The sequence below is a fragment of the Centruroides sculpturatus genome, unplaced genomic scaffold (assembly GCF_000671375.1).
Source record: "Centruroides sculpturatus isolate CEXI.00-Female unplaced genomic scaffold, Cexi_2.0 scaffold2124, whole genome shotgun sequence".
NCBI classification, from domain to species: Eukaryota; Metazoa; Arthropoda; class Arachnida; order Scorpiones; family Buthidae; genus Centruroides; species Centruroides sculpturatus.
This window is the reverse complement of record NW_019386256.1, coordinates 41,366-63,845: the sequence shown is the minus strand read 5'-3', so window position 1 is coordinate 63,845 and position 22,480 is coordinate 41,366. Positions and strand designations below refer to the sequence as shown.

General features: G+C 26.2%; 1 long non-coding RNA gene across 1 annotated transcript in view; it reads left to right on the top strand.

Moving 5' to 3' along the window:
• The window catches only part of LOC111614288, a 28,621-nt gene extending 6,424 nt beyond the window's left edge, over positions 1-22,197 (top strand). The window contains exons 2-4 of the long non-coding RNA XR_002754900.1: positions 16,555-16,624; positions 17,066-17,161; positions 22,056-22,197. This is a non-coding gene — a long non-coding RNA (uncharacterized LOC111614288). The remainder of the gene's footprint in view (positions 1-16,554; positions 16,625-17,065; positions 17,162-22,055) is intronic.
• The last annotated feature ends 283 nt before the right edge of the window (positions 22,198-22,480 follow it).

Sequence of the window (22,480 nt, the reverse complement as noted above, 5' to 3'; positions counted from 1 at the left end):
GAACATATTTTTGCTCCACGATACGAACAAAAACTCACCATACGACGTTACATTAGTTCGCATTTTTCATTTGTTTTTCTTACTACAGTTATTTTTTTAAATGTATTACTTGGCTTTAATTTGAGTATGTTTTTCGCGTTGGAACAAATTATTTGGTTTTACATGTAATTGTATGGGAAAAGTTGATTCACCTTACGACATTTTCATGATACGATCTCAGTTTCGGAACGGATTAATTTCGTATCCTGAGGTACCACTGTATAATAAAATTACAATTACATTTTATTTAAAACTAAGCATCCAGTGCCGTGACATTCCCAAAGGCTTCAATGTAGCATCAGAATATTCTTATAGTACGTCTGTCATTATTAATTTTTTTTTTTTTTTTGCATATCCCTGGAGTACGTGTATCCCTGGTTGGGGATCGCTGCTTTAAATGATAAATTCAAGATATTTATAACTATATTATGAAATTTTGTTTAATTATTAAATTTTTTATTAGCTACATGCATAATACATTGTTATAAATTCTCTTTTGATTAGTAAGTTAATATATTTGTGTGAATTGTTAATTATTAATATTAATTTAATAAGCTTTTGAAACAGAAACAAAACTGTTTTATAGAATACAATTTTTATCGTTGCTGCACTTGGAATGGCATTGTTATGGATGCAGAATGCTTTCATATTGATGTACTCTAAAAATATCTATGTACAGACAATGTTGTTATATAAGCACTCTTGTTGTAATCATTATAAAATCAACTTAATAAGAAAACTTATGAAACAATTTCTTTATTTATCAGTATTAATTTCAGAAAGACATTTTTAATTGAATTATTTGGAGTTATCTATTCTGTTCTGCAGGGTAACCCTAGAGAAGGTAGTGTGCCAAGTTAGGATATCTGATCATTCTTGTTCTCTGGTTGGGAATATTTGCTATTAGTGTTCATAAAAACTAGATGTCTATTAAGCCCAAATAGAACATTTCCAAATTGGCTTCACTATATATTAGATGTAATAAGATGATAAATGAATCACTAGCATTTAAGATGAATGAAAGTTAGGGATAATTTGGTTCTTTTAAGCACGAAGCTATTTTAAAGTCATTTATGGATGATCTAAGCTAATTAATTGGCAAGTGAATCACTATAATAAAGGATGGCTGTTTTTAGAACAGACTTTACTAATCACAAATCTTCTAATCTTCTAATTTATTGATTTAAATGTTGAACATAATCAGTGACTTTATTAAATTTACTTTGAATTATTTATAAACGAATTTTCAAGATTATATGTATTTAATAGCTACAAAATATAACTATATTTTTAATTTTTAATAAAGTAATAATATAATTTTATTTTATTTATGTATAATCATTAAAGCTGTTTAAACAATTGGCTAACTTATTTGAATTTATTTTTAATTTTTTTATGGATATTTATAAAAATACATTACAAAGTCTTCTGATTATTTTATATGCTATATGTTGCCATGTTTTGTTAATTAACTAATTCCCATTAGATATAGCAATCTGCATTGCAGTCACATATAATATGTTGCACTTTCCTTTGTTTTTCTCATGGGGATATAGTTTAATATATAAATTCTCTTCTATATATTGCATTACATTATGATAGAATCATTTTCAGTTTGTTCGTCTTTTGATATTATAACTTACAACATTTTATGGCTCATGCATTTGCCTTCTCGTGGTAGTTAAAAATGTTTGAAAGGTATGATACATTTTATTTATTTCCCATATTTTAAAATTTCTTTATCTCGTTTTGTTTATGTAATTGTGATTTATAGAGAGATAGATAATTTTAAAAAAATATTTTAAAGCAAAGAAACAAAAACATAAAGAAAACTTTGAGAATCTCTACTGAAGCAAAGTATATTATTATGTTTAAAATACTTAATACATTTTGTGTGAATTATTATCAAATTTCAGAACAACAATTACACTATATAAAATAACTAAAAAAATACAAATTTAATGGTGAGACAAAATATACAATTTTTTTAATATTTTCTCACGGATTGATTTATCATCAGTGAGAAAATTGAGATCTCGTCTCTTCAGTGATCTGTTGTAGCTTTAAAATACTAACAAATTCTGTTAAAAATTCCTCTGAATCGATTTTTTTATAAATAATAAAATGTAGAATATAAAGTAAACAGTATTTTCGCAGAAGAAATTCGTATTATAAACACAAGAAATCTTGTAATGATACCATAAGTTGTAGAAGTTGCTTTCTTAATCTGTTAAAATATTATTCTTTGTGGTTTTATGAAGAAAAAAGTAATTTGGAAATACTGACATGAAAAGCTTTTTACTTATTCTTTATATTTGTTCTTGATATGCATATTTATGAAAAATTAATGGAAGGAAATTTCGTTCTTTGAAATAATCATTTAAATGTTTATTTTGAATGATTAATTGAATGTATAAGTTAAATGATTTTTTGACATTAAAAATTGAAATATTTGTACAATAGTCTATAATTAAAGAAAAACAATTTTATAAATCGGGTCTGAGAGATTTTAAAAATTATTTTTAATTAATTAATGTCTGAAATCTCTGTATGAATTGGTACCATTCTATACATCATAAGAAGAAAATATATCTATATAAGGTAACCAAAATTTAGTTAACGGAGAAATGTTTACAAATCTTCATTAGGACCATCTTTAGTTTGCAGTAACATTCAAAATTAATGAAGGATATACATGGTGTTATTGAAGGTTTCCAATATTCAAAATTATTCAATACAATCATTTTTAATAATTATACTGAATACTTTATTGAATTTGAATTTTTTTATGAGTGGAGATGCTACATATAATTATATGTTTGTTTTCTTGTGAAGTTCTAGTATGACTATAAATGATAAATAATAAGTATTTAATTGCATGATTACTTAGAAATAATAAATATGAAGTAGTCTGTGTTTCATTATTCTAAGTTCAACTTTAATTAGAAATGATATGGTGATCTTCAGATTGGTGCCTTTGAAAAAAGAGACTTTTGAAACATTACTTCCTGTATTATAGATAATGTGAAAAGCATTATAAATTCATATTAATAATTCATTAAAAATAACATTATAAATTCATATTTATGCTTTTTTAAATATTATATATGCAAATGATTTTAATACACTAATACACAAAATAAAAACTTAAATAAAAATATATAAAAACTCATGTTGATATTTATTTTACAAATATTGACAAGTAAATATAATTTTCACTCAAATATTTATTTATTAGGAGCGATAGAGTTGCATTTTGTCAAAAATTAGAAGCAATTCATTTATGTCCTCGAATATTTGACTCTAGATAATTTAACATTCTAAATAATAAAACATTTAAAAGTGCATTTAATTTGATTTATTTTTTTATCAAATTTACTTAATTTTATTAATTTAATATATAAAATTACTTGTAAAAGTAAAATATTAAATTATTAAAATTAAATTTTCGTTTTAGTTGATTTAAAAATCAATGATGTGCAGTTGTGATAGCAGTATTCAAGGTCGCACCTGGAGATTTTAATGGGACGTTTCTGTTTTTGTTGTTTAGAATTTATGTATTTTGCAAAATCAATAATAATAATAGTAATAGTTTCCATATATTAAAATATTTTAAATTTGATTTTTATTTATTAAAAGAATAGTCAGGTTTTGATGCTATTTATATTAAATTCTTATTTGTGGAATATTGTGATTGAAAACAGAATAAAGGATAAAATCAATGAATAAAGTAAAAAATAATAAACACCATTTTAAACTGTCATATTTTCATTTGATACGTAATTTTAAACACATGTAAATTACATTTATCCAACTTAACTGATGTAAATATTGATACAATTTAAAATATACCAAATAACTAATTTGTTCCTGAAAAATGCATTATTCAATATTTTTTTTCTCTTTGAAAATAGAAACAAATTTTATTATGATCAGAAATTATATAAGCATTAAAACATTCTTCCCATCTTTATATACAAGGTCTTCCAAAATAAATGCCAGCAGTTTAAATTATTATAATTATGTTAGTTATTATTCAAGAAGGTTATAATGTACATAAAAACAGTGGAAAACTGTCCGAGTTTCACATTTGTCAATTATAATTTCTCAATATGCTCCTTGTGTCGTACAGCACATATCCAACTGATACTAAAATTTTTCTTAAACCCACTGTGGCATATCTGTTGTCACTCCTCCTGTAGAAGCCACAATTCAGCAGTAAAATTCAACTGCACAGTACACCTGTGGAACAGCTCCTGCAGTTCTTTCAGATTACTCATGTTGAGTAATGATGAGTTATTCCAACTTTGTGAACTGCAGAACACAAAATTCCTTCTCTGTTGTGGAGTTGCCATTTTTGTTTATGGTGCTTCCTAGAGGTAGTAGATGACAACATGTTTGAATGCAGATGGGAGAAGAAACTAAGACAATTATGCTATTAATTAGTATATGTTGCATACTTCTTGGATAATAATTAACATAATTATAGTAATTTAAAATGTATTATTCATTTTGGAAGAAACCTGTAGTCATAGTTGTCAATCCTCAATCTTTCAAGCTGAGAATTCAACTTTGGAAGCAGTTGTCATCCTAAGTGCTTAAGCTAGAAATCTTCCACCTTTTTAAGAAAATGTATCACCTTTAATGCGTTGTCTTCACAAACATGAATCTGTGGCTAATATTAAAAATTCCAAATTTACTTGTATGGATGTTTCCATGTAGACTAATAGGAATTATTTATTTTTGTAATTTTTTTTTCTGTACATAACTTTTTAGATAATATTTATTTCATTTAGTATAACATAGGGCTACCTTTATTCTGTATTCTTTCTATGAAGTTATATTTATAAAAGCTGGTACAGTTCAACAAATACACACAGATGCATTTATTTGCTACTTCCAGCACATTTTACTACTAATAATCCATCTAGTAAAAAAGCCAGTATTATAAACCTGTTATTATGATAAACAGAATTAAGATTGAATAAATGTTTGTTGACAAAATTTTCAGCACCTTTAATCTTTCTGCAAATTTTCTTTTTATTTCTTAGCTTTTACATTCTAAAATCAACATTTCCTAGCTATCAGGTCAGCATCATCTATAATCTAAGATTGAAAAGTATGGCTTTCTACAGGAAATGACATGGTTTTGGACTGAGAAAGGATGATGAGTCTGCGTGAAAATCCAGGCGAAAGGACAAATTGTGTCTTTTCTCAAGCTAGCTAAACTATCCTTGTCCTTTATTTAAGGACAAGACCAGTTTAAAATAAAGGATGTCTGGCAACCCTACTTACAGGGCACGCTACAAATAGGATAGTTCTTCAATAATATACAAATGCAATGATGATGACAAACTTTGATTGAAAAATTTGGTTGTGCTAGGAAATTGATGGTCCAAATGTCAATCTTGCTATCTTCAGAATTATTATTGAATAAAAAAAAAAGAAAACTGCAACAACCTGGTAAACTTGGGATCATGCATTTATTAGGTTGTTGCAAATGAAATGGCCATTTTATAAAATTTAAACTTTCCAGCCTTGTAGTTCAACTTTTTCTCATGTGAATAGTGCTATTCATTTGCTGTATGCTGAAGAGCACACATATGTGAATTTTAAAATGCAACCTCATTTATATTGAGTCCCACAAGTTTAAGAGTACTTTTTCTGATGATATTTTACGAGTACTTTTTTCTCAAGTATAAGCATGGCATAATGCAGCCAAAGCAAACTGAAATACCAAGAACTTTTGGTGAAGGTTCTGTGAGTGAGAACCAGGTATTGGTTCAAAAATTTCATTCTGGAAATAGAAATCTCAAAAATCAGAATTAAAAAACATCATCAAATCAGAACATCACTGTCTGGGAAATCATGGAAAGGTTGAACATACTAGACATTACTCAACCATTTCTTGACATCTAAGCATGTTAGGGAAGGTCAAAGCTTGATAAATGGGTACCACATGAACTCAGTGAGAGAGATAAGGAGCATCATTTGGAGTTCTGCAGTTCTTTAATTATTTGTCACAACGATGAATATATTCAAATGAAATTCTTCCCCATTCACCTTATTCACCAAACTTTTTGCCAGCGGACTATCATTTTTTTTAATATGTTTGGACAGTTTTTGACAAGGAAAGTCTTTAAGGAAGAAGATGTAACAAAAAGTACCTTTAATGACTTTTTGGCTTTTCATTCTCATGATTTCTATTAAATTGGCATTAATGTATTTCTATTGCATTGGGAAATGAGTATTAATGTTGGTGGATACAATTTTGATTGAATATGTAAATTTTAAATTAAACTAATACATGTTCGAAGTCAGAAGTAAAAATCATCCATTCCATTTGCATAACACAATGCTTTTGGGAAAAGAATAGATAGATATAGAAAGGAAACATTATATCTTATAATTAACTTGCATGATTTCTTTAAACTGTCAGTTGTTAGGATTGAAAACTTCACATATAAGAATTTGGATTGACTCATTTAATTAAAATAAAATCAAGCATGTGGAGTACAGGCAGCTGAAATCCTGTAATAGAGAGTGTACCAAATCAGTGGCCAGCTCTGGTGAAATATTTTTTCTCAGACTTATCAAAGAAGGACCCAAAGATAGAAGAAAAATGCCAGATATTCTGGTATCAGCTGTCTGAACTATCTTATTAAGTACAGGCAAAAATACGTTTTTTTGTGACTGTGGTCAAACTCTCAATGAGAAGAATCATTGATTCACTTTGATCATACAAAATTTGAAACACTATTGAAGCTACTGACTTATAATCTCTCAAACTAGCATTTTCAGATTTTTAGGATGCAGTAACATAGAAATAGAGGTTAGCAATAAGACAAGGAAAATATTAAAAAACAAACACAAAAAGTTGCACTATCTTTCGTGAGATAATTTATAAATGAAATCTGGTAACAGATGGCCTAATGTAGCTTAATAAATTGTGTGCGTCCTTTAAGTCAGTGATGTGCAAACCATTGATGGCCCAAATGTCAATCTTGCTATCTTCAGAATTATTATTGAATAAAAAAAAAAAACAGAAAACTGCAACAACCTGGACTGGTAAACTTGGGGTTGTGCATTTATTGGGTCAGTGATGTGCAAACCCCAAAAAATTTATTTGATAATAAAAAATATAAGGCTTTTTTTCAACTAGTATCAGGTACCATTAAAATTGTTTTTTATTCAGACTTCTAATGAGGCAGAAATATATGCACAAATTCCAGAAAGAATTTAACTTTAACTACATTGAGGTTAAAAAAAACATCTACTGTCTATCCAGGAGTCACGACAAAATTTTACACAAATTCGGTCAGAAATGAAAATAGTTTGCATACCACTGCTTTAAGTCATGCAAAACCAGCAAGTTCTTAATCTTTTTTAGTTGTACTGTCTAGATAAAATCTTGTAAAACAATTTTCCACCCACTTCCCAATTAAATGCTAAGCCAAGAAGAATTTCAATAATTTAGTGTTCCATATATAAAACTAAATGGTAGGAAAAAAATTTATTCACTATTTATTCATATAAATGCACTAAAAGTAAAAAATAAAAAATTTTTTCAGCTTACACACTAATCTTGGTATTATGCAACCAAAAATAAATTCATGGGAAAAACACAAAAATTGATAGAAAGTGTAAATAAGAATACCTTATGCTTTTATTTTTGGCCATATAATACCAATATTAGTGTGAAAGATGAAAAAAAATTGTTTTACTTTTTAGTCCATTTATGCAAATAAAAGTATTTCTTTAAAATTTTTATTATTTTTATTTTACTGATTGTAATTGAACAAAATGGATTCATTAAATTTAAACAGAAAAACTTGTTAGGAAATTTTCTGAAAAACTAAAAATCATAACTGTTAGAAAGCCAATAATATATTATCTTCTATATACTAGGGGAATCTGATAAAAACTGGAATTATCTTATGGATGGAAGGGTCCTTCCAGTACAAACATTCATGCTAGATGAGTGCTTAATGAACCTGTCTGCATGAGTTTACTAGATGGTGTTGTTGTGTGTTGTGTGTGGTTTTATCTGGAAGTTTTGAAAAAGTTGTGTCAATATTTGCAGAAGAAACATCTAAAGTTATTCAATACTGAAAGACTTACTATGACACCTTGTGAACGTGCAGCCCAAGTTTAGTACTTCCAAACATTTTCGGTCATGTTAAATGACCTCAAGAAAAAGAAAAAACAAAATAAAAAACAATAGGTGTCATAGTAAGTCTTTTAGTATTGAATAATATGCAGTCTCGAACAAATCCAATGAACGAATCGCACGAACAAATAATCAAACGAATGCAGTCTCGGGTTTTCCATCATGACAATGCTGCTGTCCATACTACTGAGTGTTCAGCAGTGTTTGGCCAAAAACAGTATGACCCTGTGCTTTACCCTTCCTATTCACCTGATCTCTGTGACTTTTTTGATTTGCATATGAAAAAGTCCTCAAAGGAAAAAGATTTTCTCATGTGGAAAAGGTGAAACAAAAAACGTCAGAATCATTAAAAGGCAGCAAAATTGAAGAATTCAAAAACTGTTTTGAGCAGTGGAAAAAATGTCTTGATAAGTGTCTTAACTGTATATTCAAATGAATTAACAATTGAATATACAGTATTCTAAGCAAAAACTCAGAGAAGAAAACACAATGCAACAAATTCAATTTTTGTAAGACATTCATCAATCCTGGATTGCTTTAGAATTTTGTTTTTTAAAAGTTTCATCAGCTACAATTTTCTTTGCTTGATATATTGGCATAGGAACGTCAGGACAGCTAGTAGTCACATAGCAAGAGGCTATCTTCTCTAACATATCATGAACTTCCTTGTGAGATAAAGATAAGAGCTTCTCTATTATGATACAGATCTCCTTTATCTTCACCACTTTCATTCTTTCCATTATTGAACTCTTTTATAACACTTCCAAAAACATCTTCTGAATCAACAGATTCAATGGTTCCCACATTACAATCACAGTAAATAAATTTGCCTGTGTTTTCATTTAATATCTTCATTTTAGCAAACCACTTCAGAGTTTGCTAAAATGTCATTTGTCATTGCTCATATCTTCAGATTCCAATTTGAAATTTATCTGGGATAAATTTATTGATGTTATTTATGGTCATCTTACTAACTTAACTCCTCAGCTGTTCACCTCTTGCTATGACTTTCCAAAAGGTAGATCAGTTCTCACTTCTGCCAAAGATTTAGCTCTTTGTATCCTTTTTTTGCCATTCTAAAAATTAATTGGGGTCAGTGAGTAAGTTATTGAAAAAAGAAGAAAATGAATCTCACTTTTGAATTAAAAATCCACACAAAGAAATTTAATAATTAGCAAAGAACACACGAAGCTAGCTCACTTTACTAGACAAAGCCAAAATGTGAAATATTCTGACAAGGGAAACCTTACATGATCTCTATCATAACAGAAATTCTTAAATTTGCCTTCAATGCTGCTGCTAAAAATTGCAATGCTAGCATGTTGCTAGTGGTGTTTTCAATTTGTGATAGATTATTTTAAATTTTTCAAACTGCCATTTCTTTTACTCAAGCTTCTAAAATAAAGATTTCAAAAGATTATAGGAAACTTAGTTTAAATTCATTATTTACAAAGTACAATGGTTTCAAATATTTTATATTTACAATGCAATTGCTACAAATTGAATTACATTTTTTTAAAATGATTTTGTTTTTGTTAATGGTCACTTTATTCAAGATGATTTCTTACCTTGGAACATGACCAAAGTGGTCAATGGTCATAACAGACAGGTGGTCATTGTAAGCAGATAAATCTCCATTGCAAATTGCTGTATTATTTTGCAGGAACCAGCTCAAAGTGTCAACTTAAGCATGTGGTCACATTATCACATTTCACTGTATACTGTTACTGAACAGAGTTAATTTAATAATACTGTATATAGTAAAATTCCATACATATGTCAAAGTTTAAAGGGAAGCATCAATTTAAACCATCACTATGATAATACACAGACATTTAAATATTTAAATTGAAAAGTTTTCAGAAATAACTAATCTGAAGAGGGAAAAGAACAAATCACTGAAAATTTCTGTGTGTATATATAGTTTACTTGGACTTTGTTTATTAATAGGACTTATTATACTGGTGAAGTTTCTGATTAGCAATGAAAGGAAATGTTAGTCAAAACAAAATATCTTTATTTTCACCAATGTATATACACAAATGTAAAAAGTAAGGACAAAAAGGTAAAAAGAAAAATCACTGAAAATATTTGGATTAAAATAAAACTTTTGCTTTATTAAAAAAACATACAATTTTTGTTTTGTTTTAGTTTTTAAAATAGAAATTGACTATTTAGGAAGATCAATTCTTCCATTTTTTTAAGCTCATTCAAACATAAATCCCAAAACTATTGTATTTTGCTAAAACTTTGACTAAAATTTTTTTTGTTAACTTTCATTATAGTAATAAATGTTAATTATGCACTCATTTTTGTCTCATATTTTTATGGAATATACTCATAGAAGCTGCTCATTAATTACATTTATCAGAATTTAAATTTGTTACAAAAATTTACATGGATTATGCTTCCATTATCATATATTTTATTATATAATTAAATTCAACATTTTTAGTGAAAATTTATATTAATCTCCACATAAAATTTATCTAAGAATATCTGTAAAACTTTCTAGGTCATCCAATAACACTTAAACTTGTTTCAGTTGGCATTTAAAGTAAATAATCTGATGTATCTTGTAATTGCAATTGTGCAATAAGTTAAACATAAAAATCAATTTCAAATGAGCTAAAATATATAGTTCTATTATACTTTTATATAAATTTAAATATTTTTAATGATTTTAAAGCAAATATGAACATTGGTCGATCATTCTTTTTCATCAGTATAATTTATTTAGTAAAAAAAATTGTTTACATTCATCTGTTATCAATTTTCTTCAGTAATATAATTAATATTATGATAGCAGAACGACATACAAGTTATTTATAATTAAATATATTTATTAATCTTAATGCAACTGAAAAAAAATTGATTTAAATGACAATTTAATTTAAATTAATTTCTATTTATTGTATTATTGTAAGAGAGATTCTGAACAAATGACATTTAATTAAAACTTGAGTGCTTTATCCAAATTTACTTTTTATGCTTTGATATTGTAAATTATAATTGCTTTTTAATTATATAATGTAGTATAATTGTATTTAATAATAACAATCAAATATAATTTTATTGAGTTTGTAAAGTTAAATGCGGGAAAAATTATTTACGGGAAAAAATCATGATGCAGTAATTAAAATTTTATATATGCATACGAGCAAATTATAATAAATAATTTAACAAATTTTTCTGACCTTTACTTAGTCACCAACACCCTGTCTGCATGTGGAACTGCAATGTTATTCAGAACTGTATTTTGCAGTTCCCAAGAGTTGTGACCTATCCATTGAAATTTAACTTATCATACAACATTTAGTTGAAACATAAAATATTGTGTTATGAAAACATTTAAGGATTGTAACTTATAATTCTTTATATTTGATACAGTAAACAGATAAAATCATCTGAAATTACTATGTTTGATATAATTTGATATATATCAGAAATTCAATCACTTAAAAAATTATTTGATAGATATAAACTTCTTTTTAAAATAAAAAACATTACAATAACTGAGTAACGTAGGAAAATATTATGTATTATTAAAAAAGTTTTTGAGAGATAATATGAATAGATTGTATTTTTTAAATTAATCTTGTATTTAAATTTTATTCATAAATCTCATTTTTTATTAATGGTATTAATAGTAGTTAAGCTCTCACATTCTTATCTGATTCAGAATTAGTATTGAAACATAAAAACAAACTCCCTTTATATTGAAAAAGTTTTTAATTGAAATTAAATCTGGTTCTGTACAACATACTAAATCTATTATAATTGAGTGTGTATGTAATTGTTAAGTGATGCCTGAAAGTTTTGATACCAATTAATTAATTTATTCACTATTGTCTTAAACTTTTTTCATATATTGTTAGACTAATTTAACAGTTTACTAAATAACACCACCAAAACCTTCAAAATTTTGAAGGTTTTGATGGTGTCATTTAATAGTTTTATTGTAGTTTTTAATATATTTAAATTATAAAGTAATTTAAATGTAAAATTAGTTTAAAAAATTTTTAAAAATAGTTTTTAATGATATTTAAATTGTGTTTTCTGCTCTATGTGCATTATATTCTATTGTTATTGGTCTATTGTCAGTTATGTATGTATTATCATTAATGTTTTATCCTCAATTTTAATCTGTGCCATGTATGTCAATGTGTTGTTAATTTTAAGAATGAAGACAATTATATGCTTAGTTACTTAATTATATAGTCATTCCTTGTAATAACTAATATTATGTATTTTTGTATAGATTGAAAATTAACTCTTGTTTTTCTGTATAAACTGATACAAGAAATAAAGTTTGAATTAAAGAGAATGAACAAACGTAATTTAGTTGTATTAAAATTTTCAAAATAATGGAAAGATATTTGTAGTATCAAATTAATGGAAGAGAGTAAAGGAAGTGCTAGATGTAAACAGGATGTTATAAAGGCAGATTAAGAAAAATAAAAGTAAAACTAGAAAAACTTAAATGATTTTGAGTACAGAGTGATGATGATTATTTTATTTTTAATATCAAAACAATAGAAGATTGTGTAATGTATATAAATAGTGTATATGATGTAATAATTATACGAGTATCTAGTAAGTTAGAATATAGAAATTATTATATATTTGACATAAATATTAAATAATCAAAGATTTATTTCTTAATTAAATTTAGATGTTTCATAATAATTTAATATTTTTATAAGTAAGTTTATTAGGATTGAATTATGGCGAGAAAAATAATTATTTAATCATATTATATAATTATGATTTAATTTGAAATAAGGAAAACCTAATTTATTTGAATGTTTTTGAAGTGTTTATTTAATTCTATAAAACAGAAATTACGTAAATAGATTATATTCAGTTGTTTGTGTTTAATTTTACTGGAAATCAAACTTTATAAGATAAATTACGTAATCAACACCTTATTATTTGCTGAGGGAGTTTATTAAAAACGAACGTTTTCGATCCACTCAATAGATCATCATCAGGCTAGAACATACGAAAATGGAATACATCATAAATGGAACAACAAGTTTCATTTATGAGATATTCCATTTATAAGATTTATTATATAAGATATTTTATTAATAAGATATTAAGATAATTTATAAGATAATTAAAATTTATCATTTAATTGTGTTTTAAATTTGAAGACAAGAAAATTGTAGTTTTCAAATTGTATAACTGATTGTAACAAATGAAAGTTTTATTCTTCTCTAGAAAGGTGACAGTTAACAGTGGTTTGTGAAACTGCAGGAGCTTGTAAGCTATATTCAAAGATGTCATAATTTATTATAAAGTAAAAGAAGTTTCTTACTAAGAATAATCAGGAAACTGTCTACACGTGAAAATAGATAGTTATTTTCAACAGTTTTTCATTTGCAAGATTGAAATGAAAGATTTTTAGTCCATAAATTTCCTTGTTCAGTAACATTGTAAACTTATCTTCAATGTTAACGATCTTATTAACCTCAAAATTAAATTGGTGTTATTGAAGTTTCTGTAAGATTTATAACTTATATAAACACGATACTTTATACAAATTTGCAATTTTTTTTTGTTTTAATATATTACTAAATTTCAAAAGGTTTTTTAGAATAGATCATATATCAAATAACATGTTGTCATATTATTTCCATAGAGATAAACTATAATGATACTTATTTTATAAACAGAGAGATTGTAAAGTTTGAAAAGCTTAATGCAATAATAATAATGAATGGCTTTTAGTTTTTTTATGGATAATATTTTATTATGATTATCTCTCTATTAGATCTAGAATACTTTGTATGTAATAAAGTATATATACGTATAAACTTCTTATATGAAGAATGGTACAGATTTGTACATGATCTTATTGGAGGATTATATGTTGTTTATTATATATTCTTGCTATCTTTGATTCACTTTTCTCTCATTTTCAATATCACAAATTATTTTGTATAGATATTTATGCTTGATGATTATCAATTTTTGTACATGAGAACATTCCAAAAAGATATTCTACAATACAAATAAATATTATTTCGTGAAAATAATAAAAATTAAAATATGTGAAAAACACTTTAATGTTGAAATACATTAAATTTATATAGATTATTATGTTTTCAAAATAGTAATAATTTTATTTTAATGAAAAATTGATAATATATACTGAAAAGGGATAATGAATGAGAAGGAGCCAATAAATGTGTTGGAATGTATTGCGTAATATTCTAGAAATAATTTACATTATGAAATTACATGAAATTTTACAACAAAATTCATAAATATTATTTGAAACAAATTGATTGTGGATTGTGCTGGCCACATGGTTGGGTTCATTCTTTCTGTTCACTTAGAAGGTTTCAAGCCCAAAAAAGTGGTATTTGAAATACATTAAACAAGAATTCTTCTAATCTTCAAATAAAATTCAAAAATCAAAAATATATTATTAAAATTGGGATTGCACTGATTTGAGTTTGCCCTTTCTGTCTGCCGAGAACATTCAAAATTAGTGTTGTCAGCTCTCTCCCAGTTATTTTCTGTTTTTGTCAGTGTTGCCCTGTCAGGATATTTCATTTCTTACCCATTAACATTCTGATTAAATTCAAAAGATCTTAAATAAGGGTCATACAAAGAGTGATCAAATTTCCATAGTTCAGAACTCGTACATGAGAGATATTCATATATGCAACCAATCAGGAACAAACAGTAACCACAGTTCAAATTTTACCATACAAAGAGTGCAAAATGGCACATATTTGAACCATGAATTGAGGTTAACTTTGAATCAGGAAAACCATGTATAGAGTATCAGGTAAACCATCTATAGAGGTGGTTTTGGTCTATAAACTGTGTTTCAAAAGTCAATAAGATGGTCAGGATAGATTCTGATAAAAGAGATTTTCATTATTCAATAAGGGAAGAATGGTACAAAAATAAACTGGATAGGTATTACTGAGTAAGTTAATTGGCTTAGTAATCTTCATAATCATTATTTATCAGATTGAAGCAATCCTTTGTAGGATTTGGATGACACCCAATTCCTCATGCTATTGTTTTTCAAAAACATGTTATAGATATGTGTATTTGCCTAGTTCCTGCTTTGATGTGAGATTCGACAATTCTTTAATCACATTCAGATGATCTGTTGAATTATTGGGCTGTTAAAATAAGGTGATTAATTGTCCTCCTTTTGTAAGTTCTGTCCTCCCTCGAAAAGTGTCCTCCTTTTTGATATTTGAAGACTAATCTGTAAATCTCCGTATTCGATCAATGCCGAACCAATCCATTGTGTGTGATGTGATATGACATTTGTATTTAACATGATGATTTATCAAGGCTCTGTACAGTGCGATGAGATGCAATTATGAGACACATGCTCTTTGCATGGGAGACCTTGAGAGAGAGAGAGAGTGCGCGCAAATGGCTTTGTTTACTTCTTATCGAAACACGACATGGCACCTATGCATGCAGTAGAGATTGTTATAGTGTATTATTGTTGCAATGAATAAAATGTTTTTTATTTACGTTATTTTTTCCTTCAATTTATTAGTGTCCTCCTTTTCATTGTAAAAAAGTTGGTCACCTTAGTTAAAAGGCTAATTTAATAATTAGATATTAAATAATAGAGTTATTTATATGACTGTTTCTTTATTTTTTTGTATGATGGCCGTGAGTTGGCCACAATCCTTGAACCAGGCTCAAATGAATCAGGGTTTGATTCCACTCTGCTCAGCAAATGCTTATTATGATACTTGTGACAATTGTATTGTGTTGAGCTCTACTATCAATCCATGAGAACTATATTGAAAATATATTCAATGTATATAATAAAATATTGTTTGATTCAAAAGATTAAATTAAATTTATATGAAATTTATTGATAGCAATGAGTGATTTTTACATTAGATTTCAATATTTCTGTCTTTTTTTTTACTTCTGATAAATATATATTCTGTTATCATTTATAGTAAATCATTGAAAAGATATACATTGTTTTCATTTGTTTTCTGTATTTTGTTAATTACAATTTATGAAATTCTTGTTAAATAATTGTTATAGCATTGATTTTTATACAAAATTAAGAGAATTGTAGATTTACTTTTCAAACTCAATGGTTGTTTGCCCATTTTACATCAAATTAATTAAAAAGTAATGAAACAATTACTTCTGTATAATATAGAAATATGTCTACTTTAAAACAAATTATTTTAAACTTTTAAAATACCATTTAATTTTAACTAGTAAAATTATCATTTGATAATTTTTATTTGTATTATTTCTGAAATATTGTTATACAGTAATTTTTTATTGTTCATTTATATTTTTAATGATTTCAATATATAATTTTTTAGGAAGATGATTAATCCATTGCTAAAGGGACCAGATGATTTTGCTACTTAAGCGTTTTGGAATTCTGAACTAGTGAGTTTGAATGTGATAAAATTTGTATTATAAAAATAATATTGACCAAAATATTTTTAGATAATTAAATAATCTGTTGGAATTTGTTTTAAATATATTATTTTAGAATTTCTGAAGGTAAGAATGAGCCCAAAAACATTTAAATATTATGCATTGTTTACATTTAATTTAAAGAAAATAAAACAGTTGATATGACAAGATATATTTTTAAGTGAATAATTTAGAGTTCTTAAAAACTAATTTTCAAGCAAACTACACTAATGAAATATGGCATTTTCCATGTTTCTATAAAAAGTTATTTGAATTTTGATTAGAGTTAAGAATCTCATTTCGTGTTCTTCTTTTATTTTAAACATAAATGTTTGTATATTATGGTATAAATTTATTTGTATTTTATTTTTATGCACAGATAAATATAAAGAAATATTTGTATTTATTTAGATGCAACAATAAAAGATATAACTAGAAAATACAAGTATCTTTGCCTTAAATGATATCCTGACAAACACAATAATAGTAAAGCAGTTATCAATCAATGTAAGTGTTTTTGATAAGAATTTTTGTTAATATAATAATTTCTTACTGTTGTTCTATGAAATATATACAGTGATTCCATAATAAAAGCATTTATCTAAATTGCTCCATCAAGTACAATATTTTGATGGACATGGGCTTATTATGAATGCATTGTTTTTTTTCTCTTTAAAATATTGATATATGGATGGAATCATGTTATCTGAATCTAAATTATTTAGTATTATTAATTTTCATCAAAAATATTTCAATTTAAATATTTAATGGACAATAGAACATTGCTATATAACATTTTTAATGAATCAATATATAACTGTTGGACATTAGCATTGATATACAGGTAAAAGAGATTTTGAAAGCAAAAACAGAAACATTAATATTAATGAAATATAAGTGATTTTTGAAAATGGTTTTCAAGGTCAACAAAAAAGTTGCATCTAATTCTTCATGCATAACTTCCTATACAACTACATTAATAAAATTAATACTGTACAGTCATTGATTTTATTTTTGTTTTGTTTATCCAATTGTGTTGGTATTTGTTAAACAAAACAATGGAATGGGATTGGGAATAATCTCTGCAAGCAATCTTGAAAATGCATGGTACTACTACCCCTGTTGATTATTCATTTTTGTCACATTCTGTTTTGGAGAATTTGTTGAAGTTTTGTACAACCATCTTCAATCACTTTGTATATTTAACACATTAAGTGCCATGTGTTACAGCTATGCAACACATTGTTAATTGCTGGGTGCATTGCAAATATGCAACATACCCAGCAATTAACCCAGGCCAATTTTACGGCCTGGGTTAATTGCTGGGTCAAATATGTATAATTCAGGTTAAATGTATAGTATGTGTGTTGCATTCTGCATCACACACTATACGTCAAAATTTGTGCTGTGTTATTTCAGAGAAACAAGCTAGCCATATAAATATAATGGAAATAGTTAGAGTATAGCCTGTGCAAATGAAAATTGCACTTAACCCAGTAAATTTTTTTTAATGTTAGAATGCTAATAGAAATTTAATTTTTTTATCTATAAAATACGAGAAATATGCAGTTTGTTTTTCTAATGTTTTTTTTCTTTTACAATGAATGTTAATAGGTACAATATCATGAAATATAAAACATAAAAACAAATATTTGAGAAACAATCTTTATTTTCTGTTAGTGAACAAAAACAGTAAGTGTATTATTTTAGTAATTATTCTATTCTTCTTAGATTTGTATCAATCCATTTATACAACCTAGAATTTATGCATTTATGTGATAGAAGTTCTGTTCTATTTAGAACCTGATGAGCATAAAAGATGGCACAATGTGATCAGGAAAAAATCATTCGGGCCAGGTGGGGTAATTCTGCAACATGTTTAAAAATCGAGAAAAAAAATGTTTTTCAACAATAAAGACAAAATTATATTAAATGGCCATAATTTTTGTTCTATTTTGTCCATAAAAAAGGGTGTGCTTAATGTGTTAAAGGATATAAAGCTAAAAAAGTTAAAACATGTTAATTGCTGACTTTTTATCATAACATGTTATGAAGTTCTTAATTTTATATTGTAATTAGCATTTTTCATTATATTTTGTATTCTTTTAAAAATTATTTCCATATATTCACTAATTGTAAATGTTAAAATATAAAGACCATAACCTATCCAAGATTATAATGAGTGACAATTTTTTTTATGTAAGAAATTTTCACATTAAAAAATAAATAAATAAAATTGAAGTAGAGACTAAATTAACTATCTTTCCTTTCTTTGTTAATGTGAGAATATTTTATCAATTAATTATACTATAGACTGCTTTTTATCAAATATCTTTCTCCAAGTGATGATTTTTGCTATTTTAAATTTGCCCTACTTATCCTAATTCTTCCATAGAAAAGTGTACTTTTTCTATGTTTTAAACCTTGAAATAAAGTAATTCTTTTTTATTTTTGTCATTTTTAATCTTTGCTTCAACAATTAGTTTTATTTTGTGCCAATTTGGGCACAAAATTTCTGGATAAAGTTGAGAAGATTTAAATCCAATTTTTAGGAATACTTTTCAAGTTGGATTATTCAATTCCAGATTATGCAATTAGATAATAATTACGTAGATTTCTATTAAAAATCTTACTAACACTTACAAAAGAATTTTTACAATTTAATTCATTTGTACAATTCTCACAAATTTCAGACCCTTCAAAATATAATTCAGAAGGAAAAAATAACGAAACCTATCTTACATTGCAACTTCGTTCAGGTTTAATCTATTGTATTTTATCTGACTTGAATCTTATTAATTTGTATTGGTGCAGATAAGTTCCTGCTAGTTGCAAAACAATGTACAGTACAACAATATCAAAAGAGAACTAGTACATTGATTTTTCATTCTTGGTATTTAGTTTTCTGAATTCTATCTTTTCAATTTTAAGTTACATTATGAAACTATATAGCTTTAAGGCTTGAAATTGGACTAAACAAGTTAAATATTCATTATAAGAATAAGGTATAATTCCTTTGTTTCTCATCTTTTGTAAAGAATGTCAAACACCAAATTCGACATTGTATCTTCTTTTAAATGTAAGATAGTTTAAGATTTAAAAAATGAATTTTTTGGCTTGTATGTTCTACCAGTTCTCTCCAAGGCTTTCATATAAAAATATATAAACTTTGTGAAAGCTATTTTTATATATTTAACTGAAAAAATTTATTTGAGTTTATTTTTTTTAATTACAGTAGAGCCTTGAAAACTTGGCACTCTGGATAACTCGGCCACACCCTGGCAGGGCAAAAAATCCTTAGTTAATTAATTTTCATTATAGACAGCTTTATGCCTCATAAAGTATTTTTCTGGGGTCAGTCTTATCAGGTAAATTACTGTACACAGTGTATTCATTAATTTTCGTTTTCATGTAGTAAAGGCTCTATGCCTTCATAAAGGTCGTACTTTTCCTTTGTTTAAGGGTATTTGGGCAGTTTATTCTCTGTTGTATTCTCAAGCAAACAATACATACAAGTACAGTACAGTATTTTCTGAGGAAACACTCATACTTATTTTTTTAACCCCATTCCCGATAACCTGGCATTTTCACAAACTCGGCCACCCTTCAGTCCACATTAGGCCGAGTTTTCGAAGCTCTACTGTATATCAATATGAAAATTTATGTTAATTAGTTTTATTTTATTTTTTGTATCCTTGATAGATAGAGGTATATTTTAATATGTTAATAAATAATTTATTGATTAAATTATTTTATTAATAAACATCAAAAATTTATGTTATATATAATGTTTTAGAACTCTTTCTTTTGAAATTTTTCATCAAACATATCTTATATATACATATTCAAGGATCATAAACCAAACTATTGCCATATTAAACAGGGCTATTTTTAGCTTGATATAATTTGAATGCAATTATTAGGTTTATGATTAAAACATTGGGCTTTGAGATGTTTTTTACGTATATATTCATATATGTATATAAGGTACAGCAGGCATATCATGCCTGCTGAACCACTTAAGTTCATTAAAATGCATGTAAACTAGACTATTTTAATCCAGTTTAAAAATAAATTTGAAGGCATTTTTATATACAATCAACTTATGTTAATATGAATCGCTAGGGAAACAGTAGTTTGCTTTATTGAAAATTCATATTAATAGTTTTCAGGGTTAAGGTCAAGGTTGTAAAATTTATGGAGCTAAGGATTAATAAGCAATCAAAATCTCTAAATTGTAATAGTTTGCATTAATTCACTAAATAAATTTAATGATCTAAATGATTTTCAAATCAGACAAAATGAGGAGGAGACTGTATTTGTTGTTTAAATGTAGAGCGGTATATCAGAGTGGTCAAACAAAACGAAGATAAAAGAAATTTGTGATTTTTTTACTGTTGAAGATGGTTTGAAAAAATAGAATATATTTTTTAGTGCCAAAAGAGTGAAAAAAAGGATCCAAATTTGGCACAAAGTAGCCAAACCTAGCTTCACTATATGCATTCACCATATATAAACAATCACATGTTTGCATGGGTCAGCATCCATTTAAAGGGGTAAACATCTTTAAACTTTAACTCCTATTTTTTGAGTACAGTAGAATGGCCCACTAAAATCAGATATTTGAATTACTCTACAATCTGAGGTCAAACTGTCTTTGCCTACTAGAAAAAAATCTATTATACTCAAAATAGAACATTTATTACAGTACCACTTTGCTTTTTATGCTTTTCTGTATGAATAATAAAATTATTATTGGAGTTAAGGTTATTTCTTGGGAGTTGTGAAAGCAATTTCTGTTTGGTTTAACAAATTCTGGTAAAATTTTTGTTTGCTCTATTGTGTGAAAATTAATGTTGTGACAATGGTATTTTGCCAAGGCAACTGCAAAATTTCATTTAATGTGAGAGTTTGCTTTATCGATGTTTGTTTTAAGGTGAGCGGACTGTATCTCACTTAATAAAGTCCAAAGTTTCTGGATGATTTTAATTTCTTGAGTTGTATGAACTCTTTTAATGATAAATAGTTCTATACATTTTACTTAATTTAATTATTGCCTGATGTTAATAAGTTGAAATTGTCAAGAGTACTTGTAAATACGTGAATATACATTAAATATTTTCTTTTATATTTTGATAACATCACAAGATTATTATTATCTGTGTTTATTTATATTCTAAAATGTTTGAATATATCAAATTCATATGAACCTAAGTTAATATACAGTTATAATATTTATTTAAAAGAATTAACTTTAAATATTTAAAGACTTAACAAAATAGCAATAATCTTCAGTGTTCAATGAAACTTTTTGTTTAACAAATTTTATTTAATTGTTTTGATAAAATATCCAAAATAATAAATATTTTTAATATTATATTTATGTATACTTTAATTTCAGAAATTAAAAAAAGAAATCAACACTTCATATCAAAAGCTTTAAAGCAAAACTTTGTAATAAAGACAAAAAGTGAAAAAGTAAAATACTGACATAGGTAAGTGTAATAATTTCCTGGTTCTCTGATATAAATAAATAAATAATTGTTAAATATGTGAAGAAATAAATTTGTAATATAAAAATGAACATTTATTTTTTAAGCTTTACAAAAAATCATTTAAATGCTAACTATAAAACCATTAATTATTCAGAAATTGTATAGAAGCATACAAAGATTAGAATACAGATAACATATTGATAACAATTAGCCACAATAGTATAGTATTTGGATTTTTAACATCATAGAAATGTGCACGTTGTATTAAATTACAATAATGATGACTATGAAAGCATTTCACTTCCTGCATAGAAAATAAGAATTGATTATT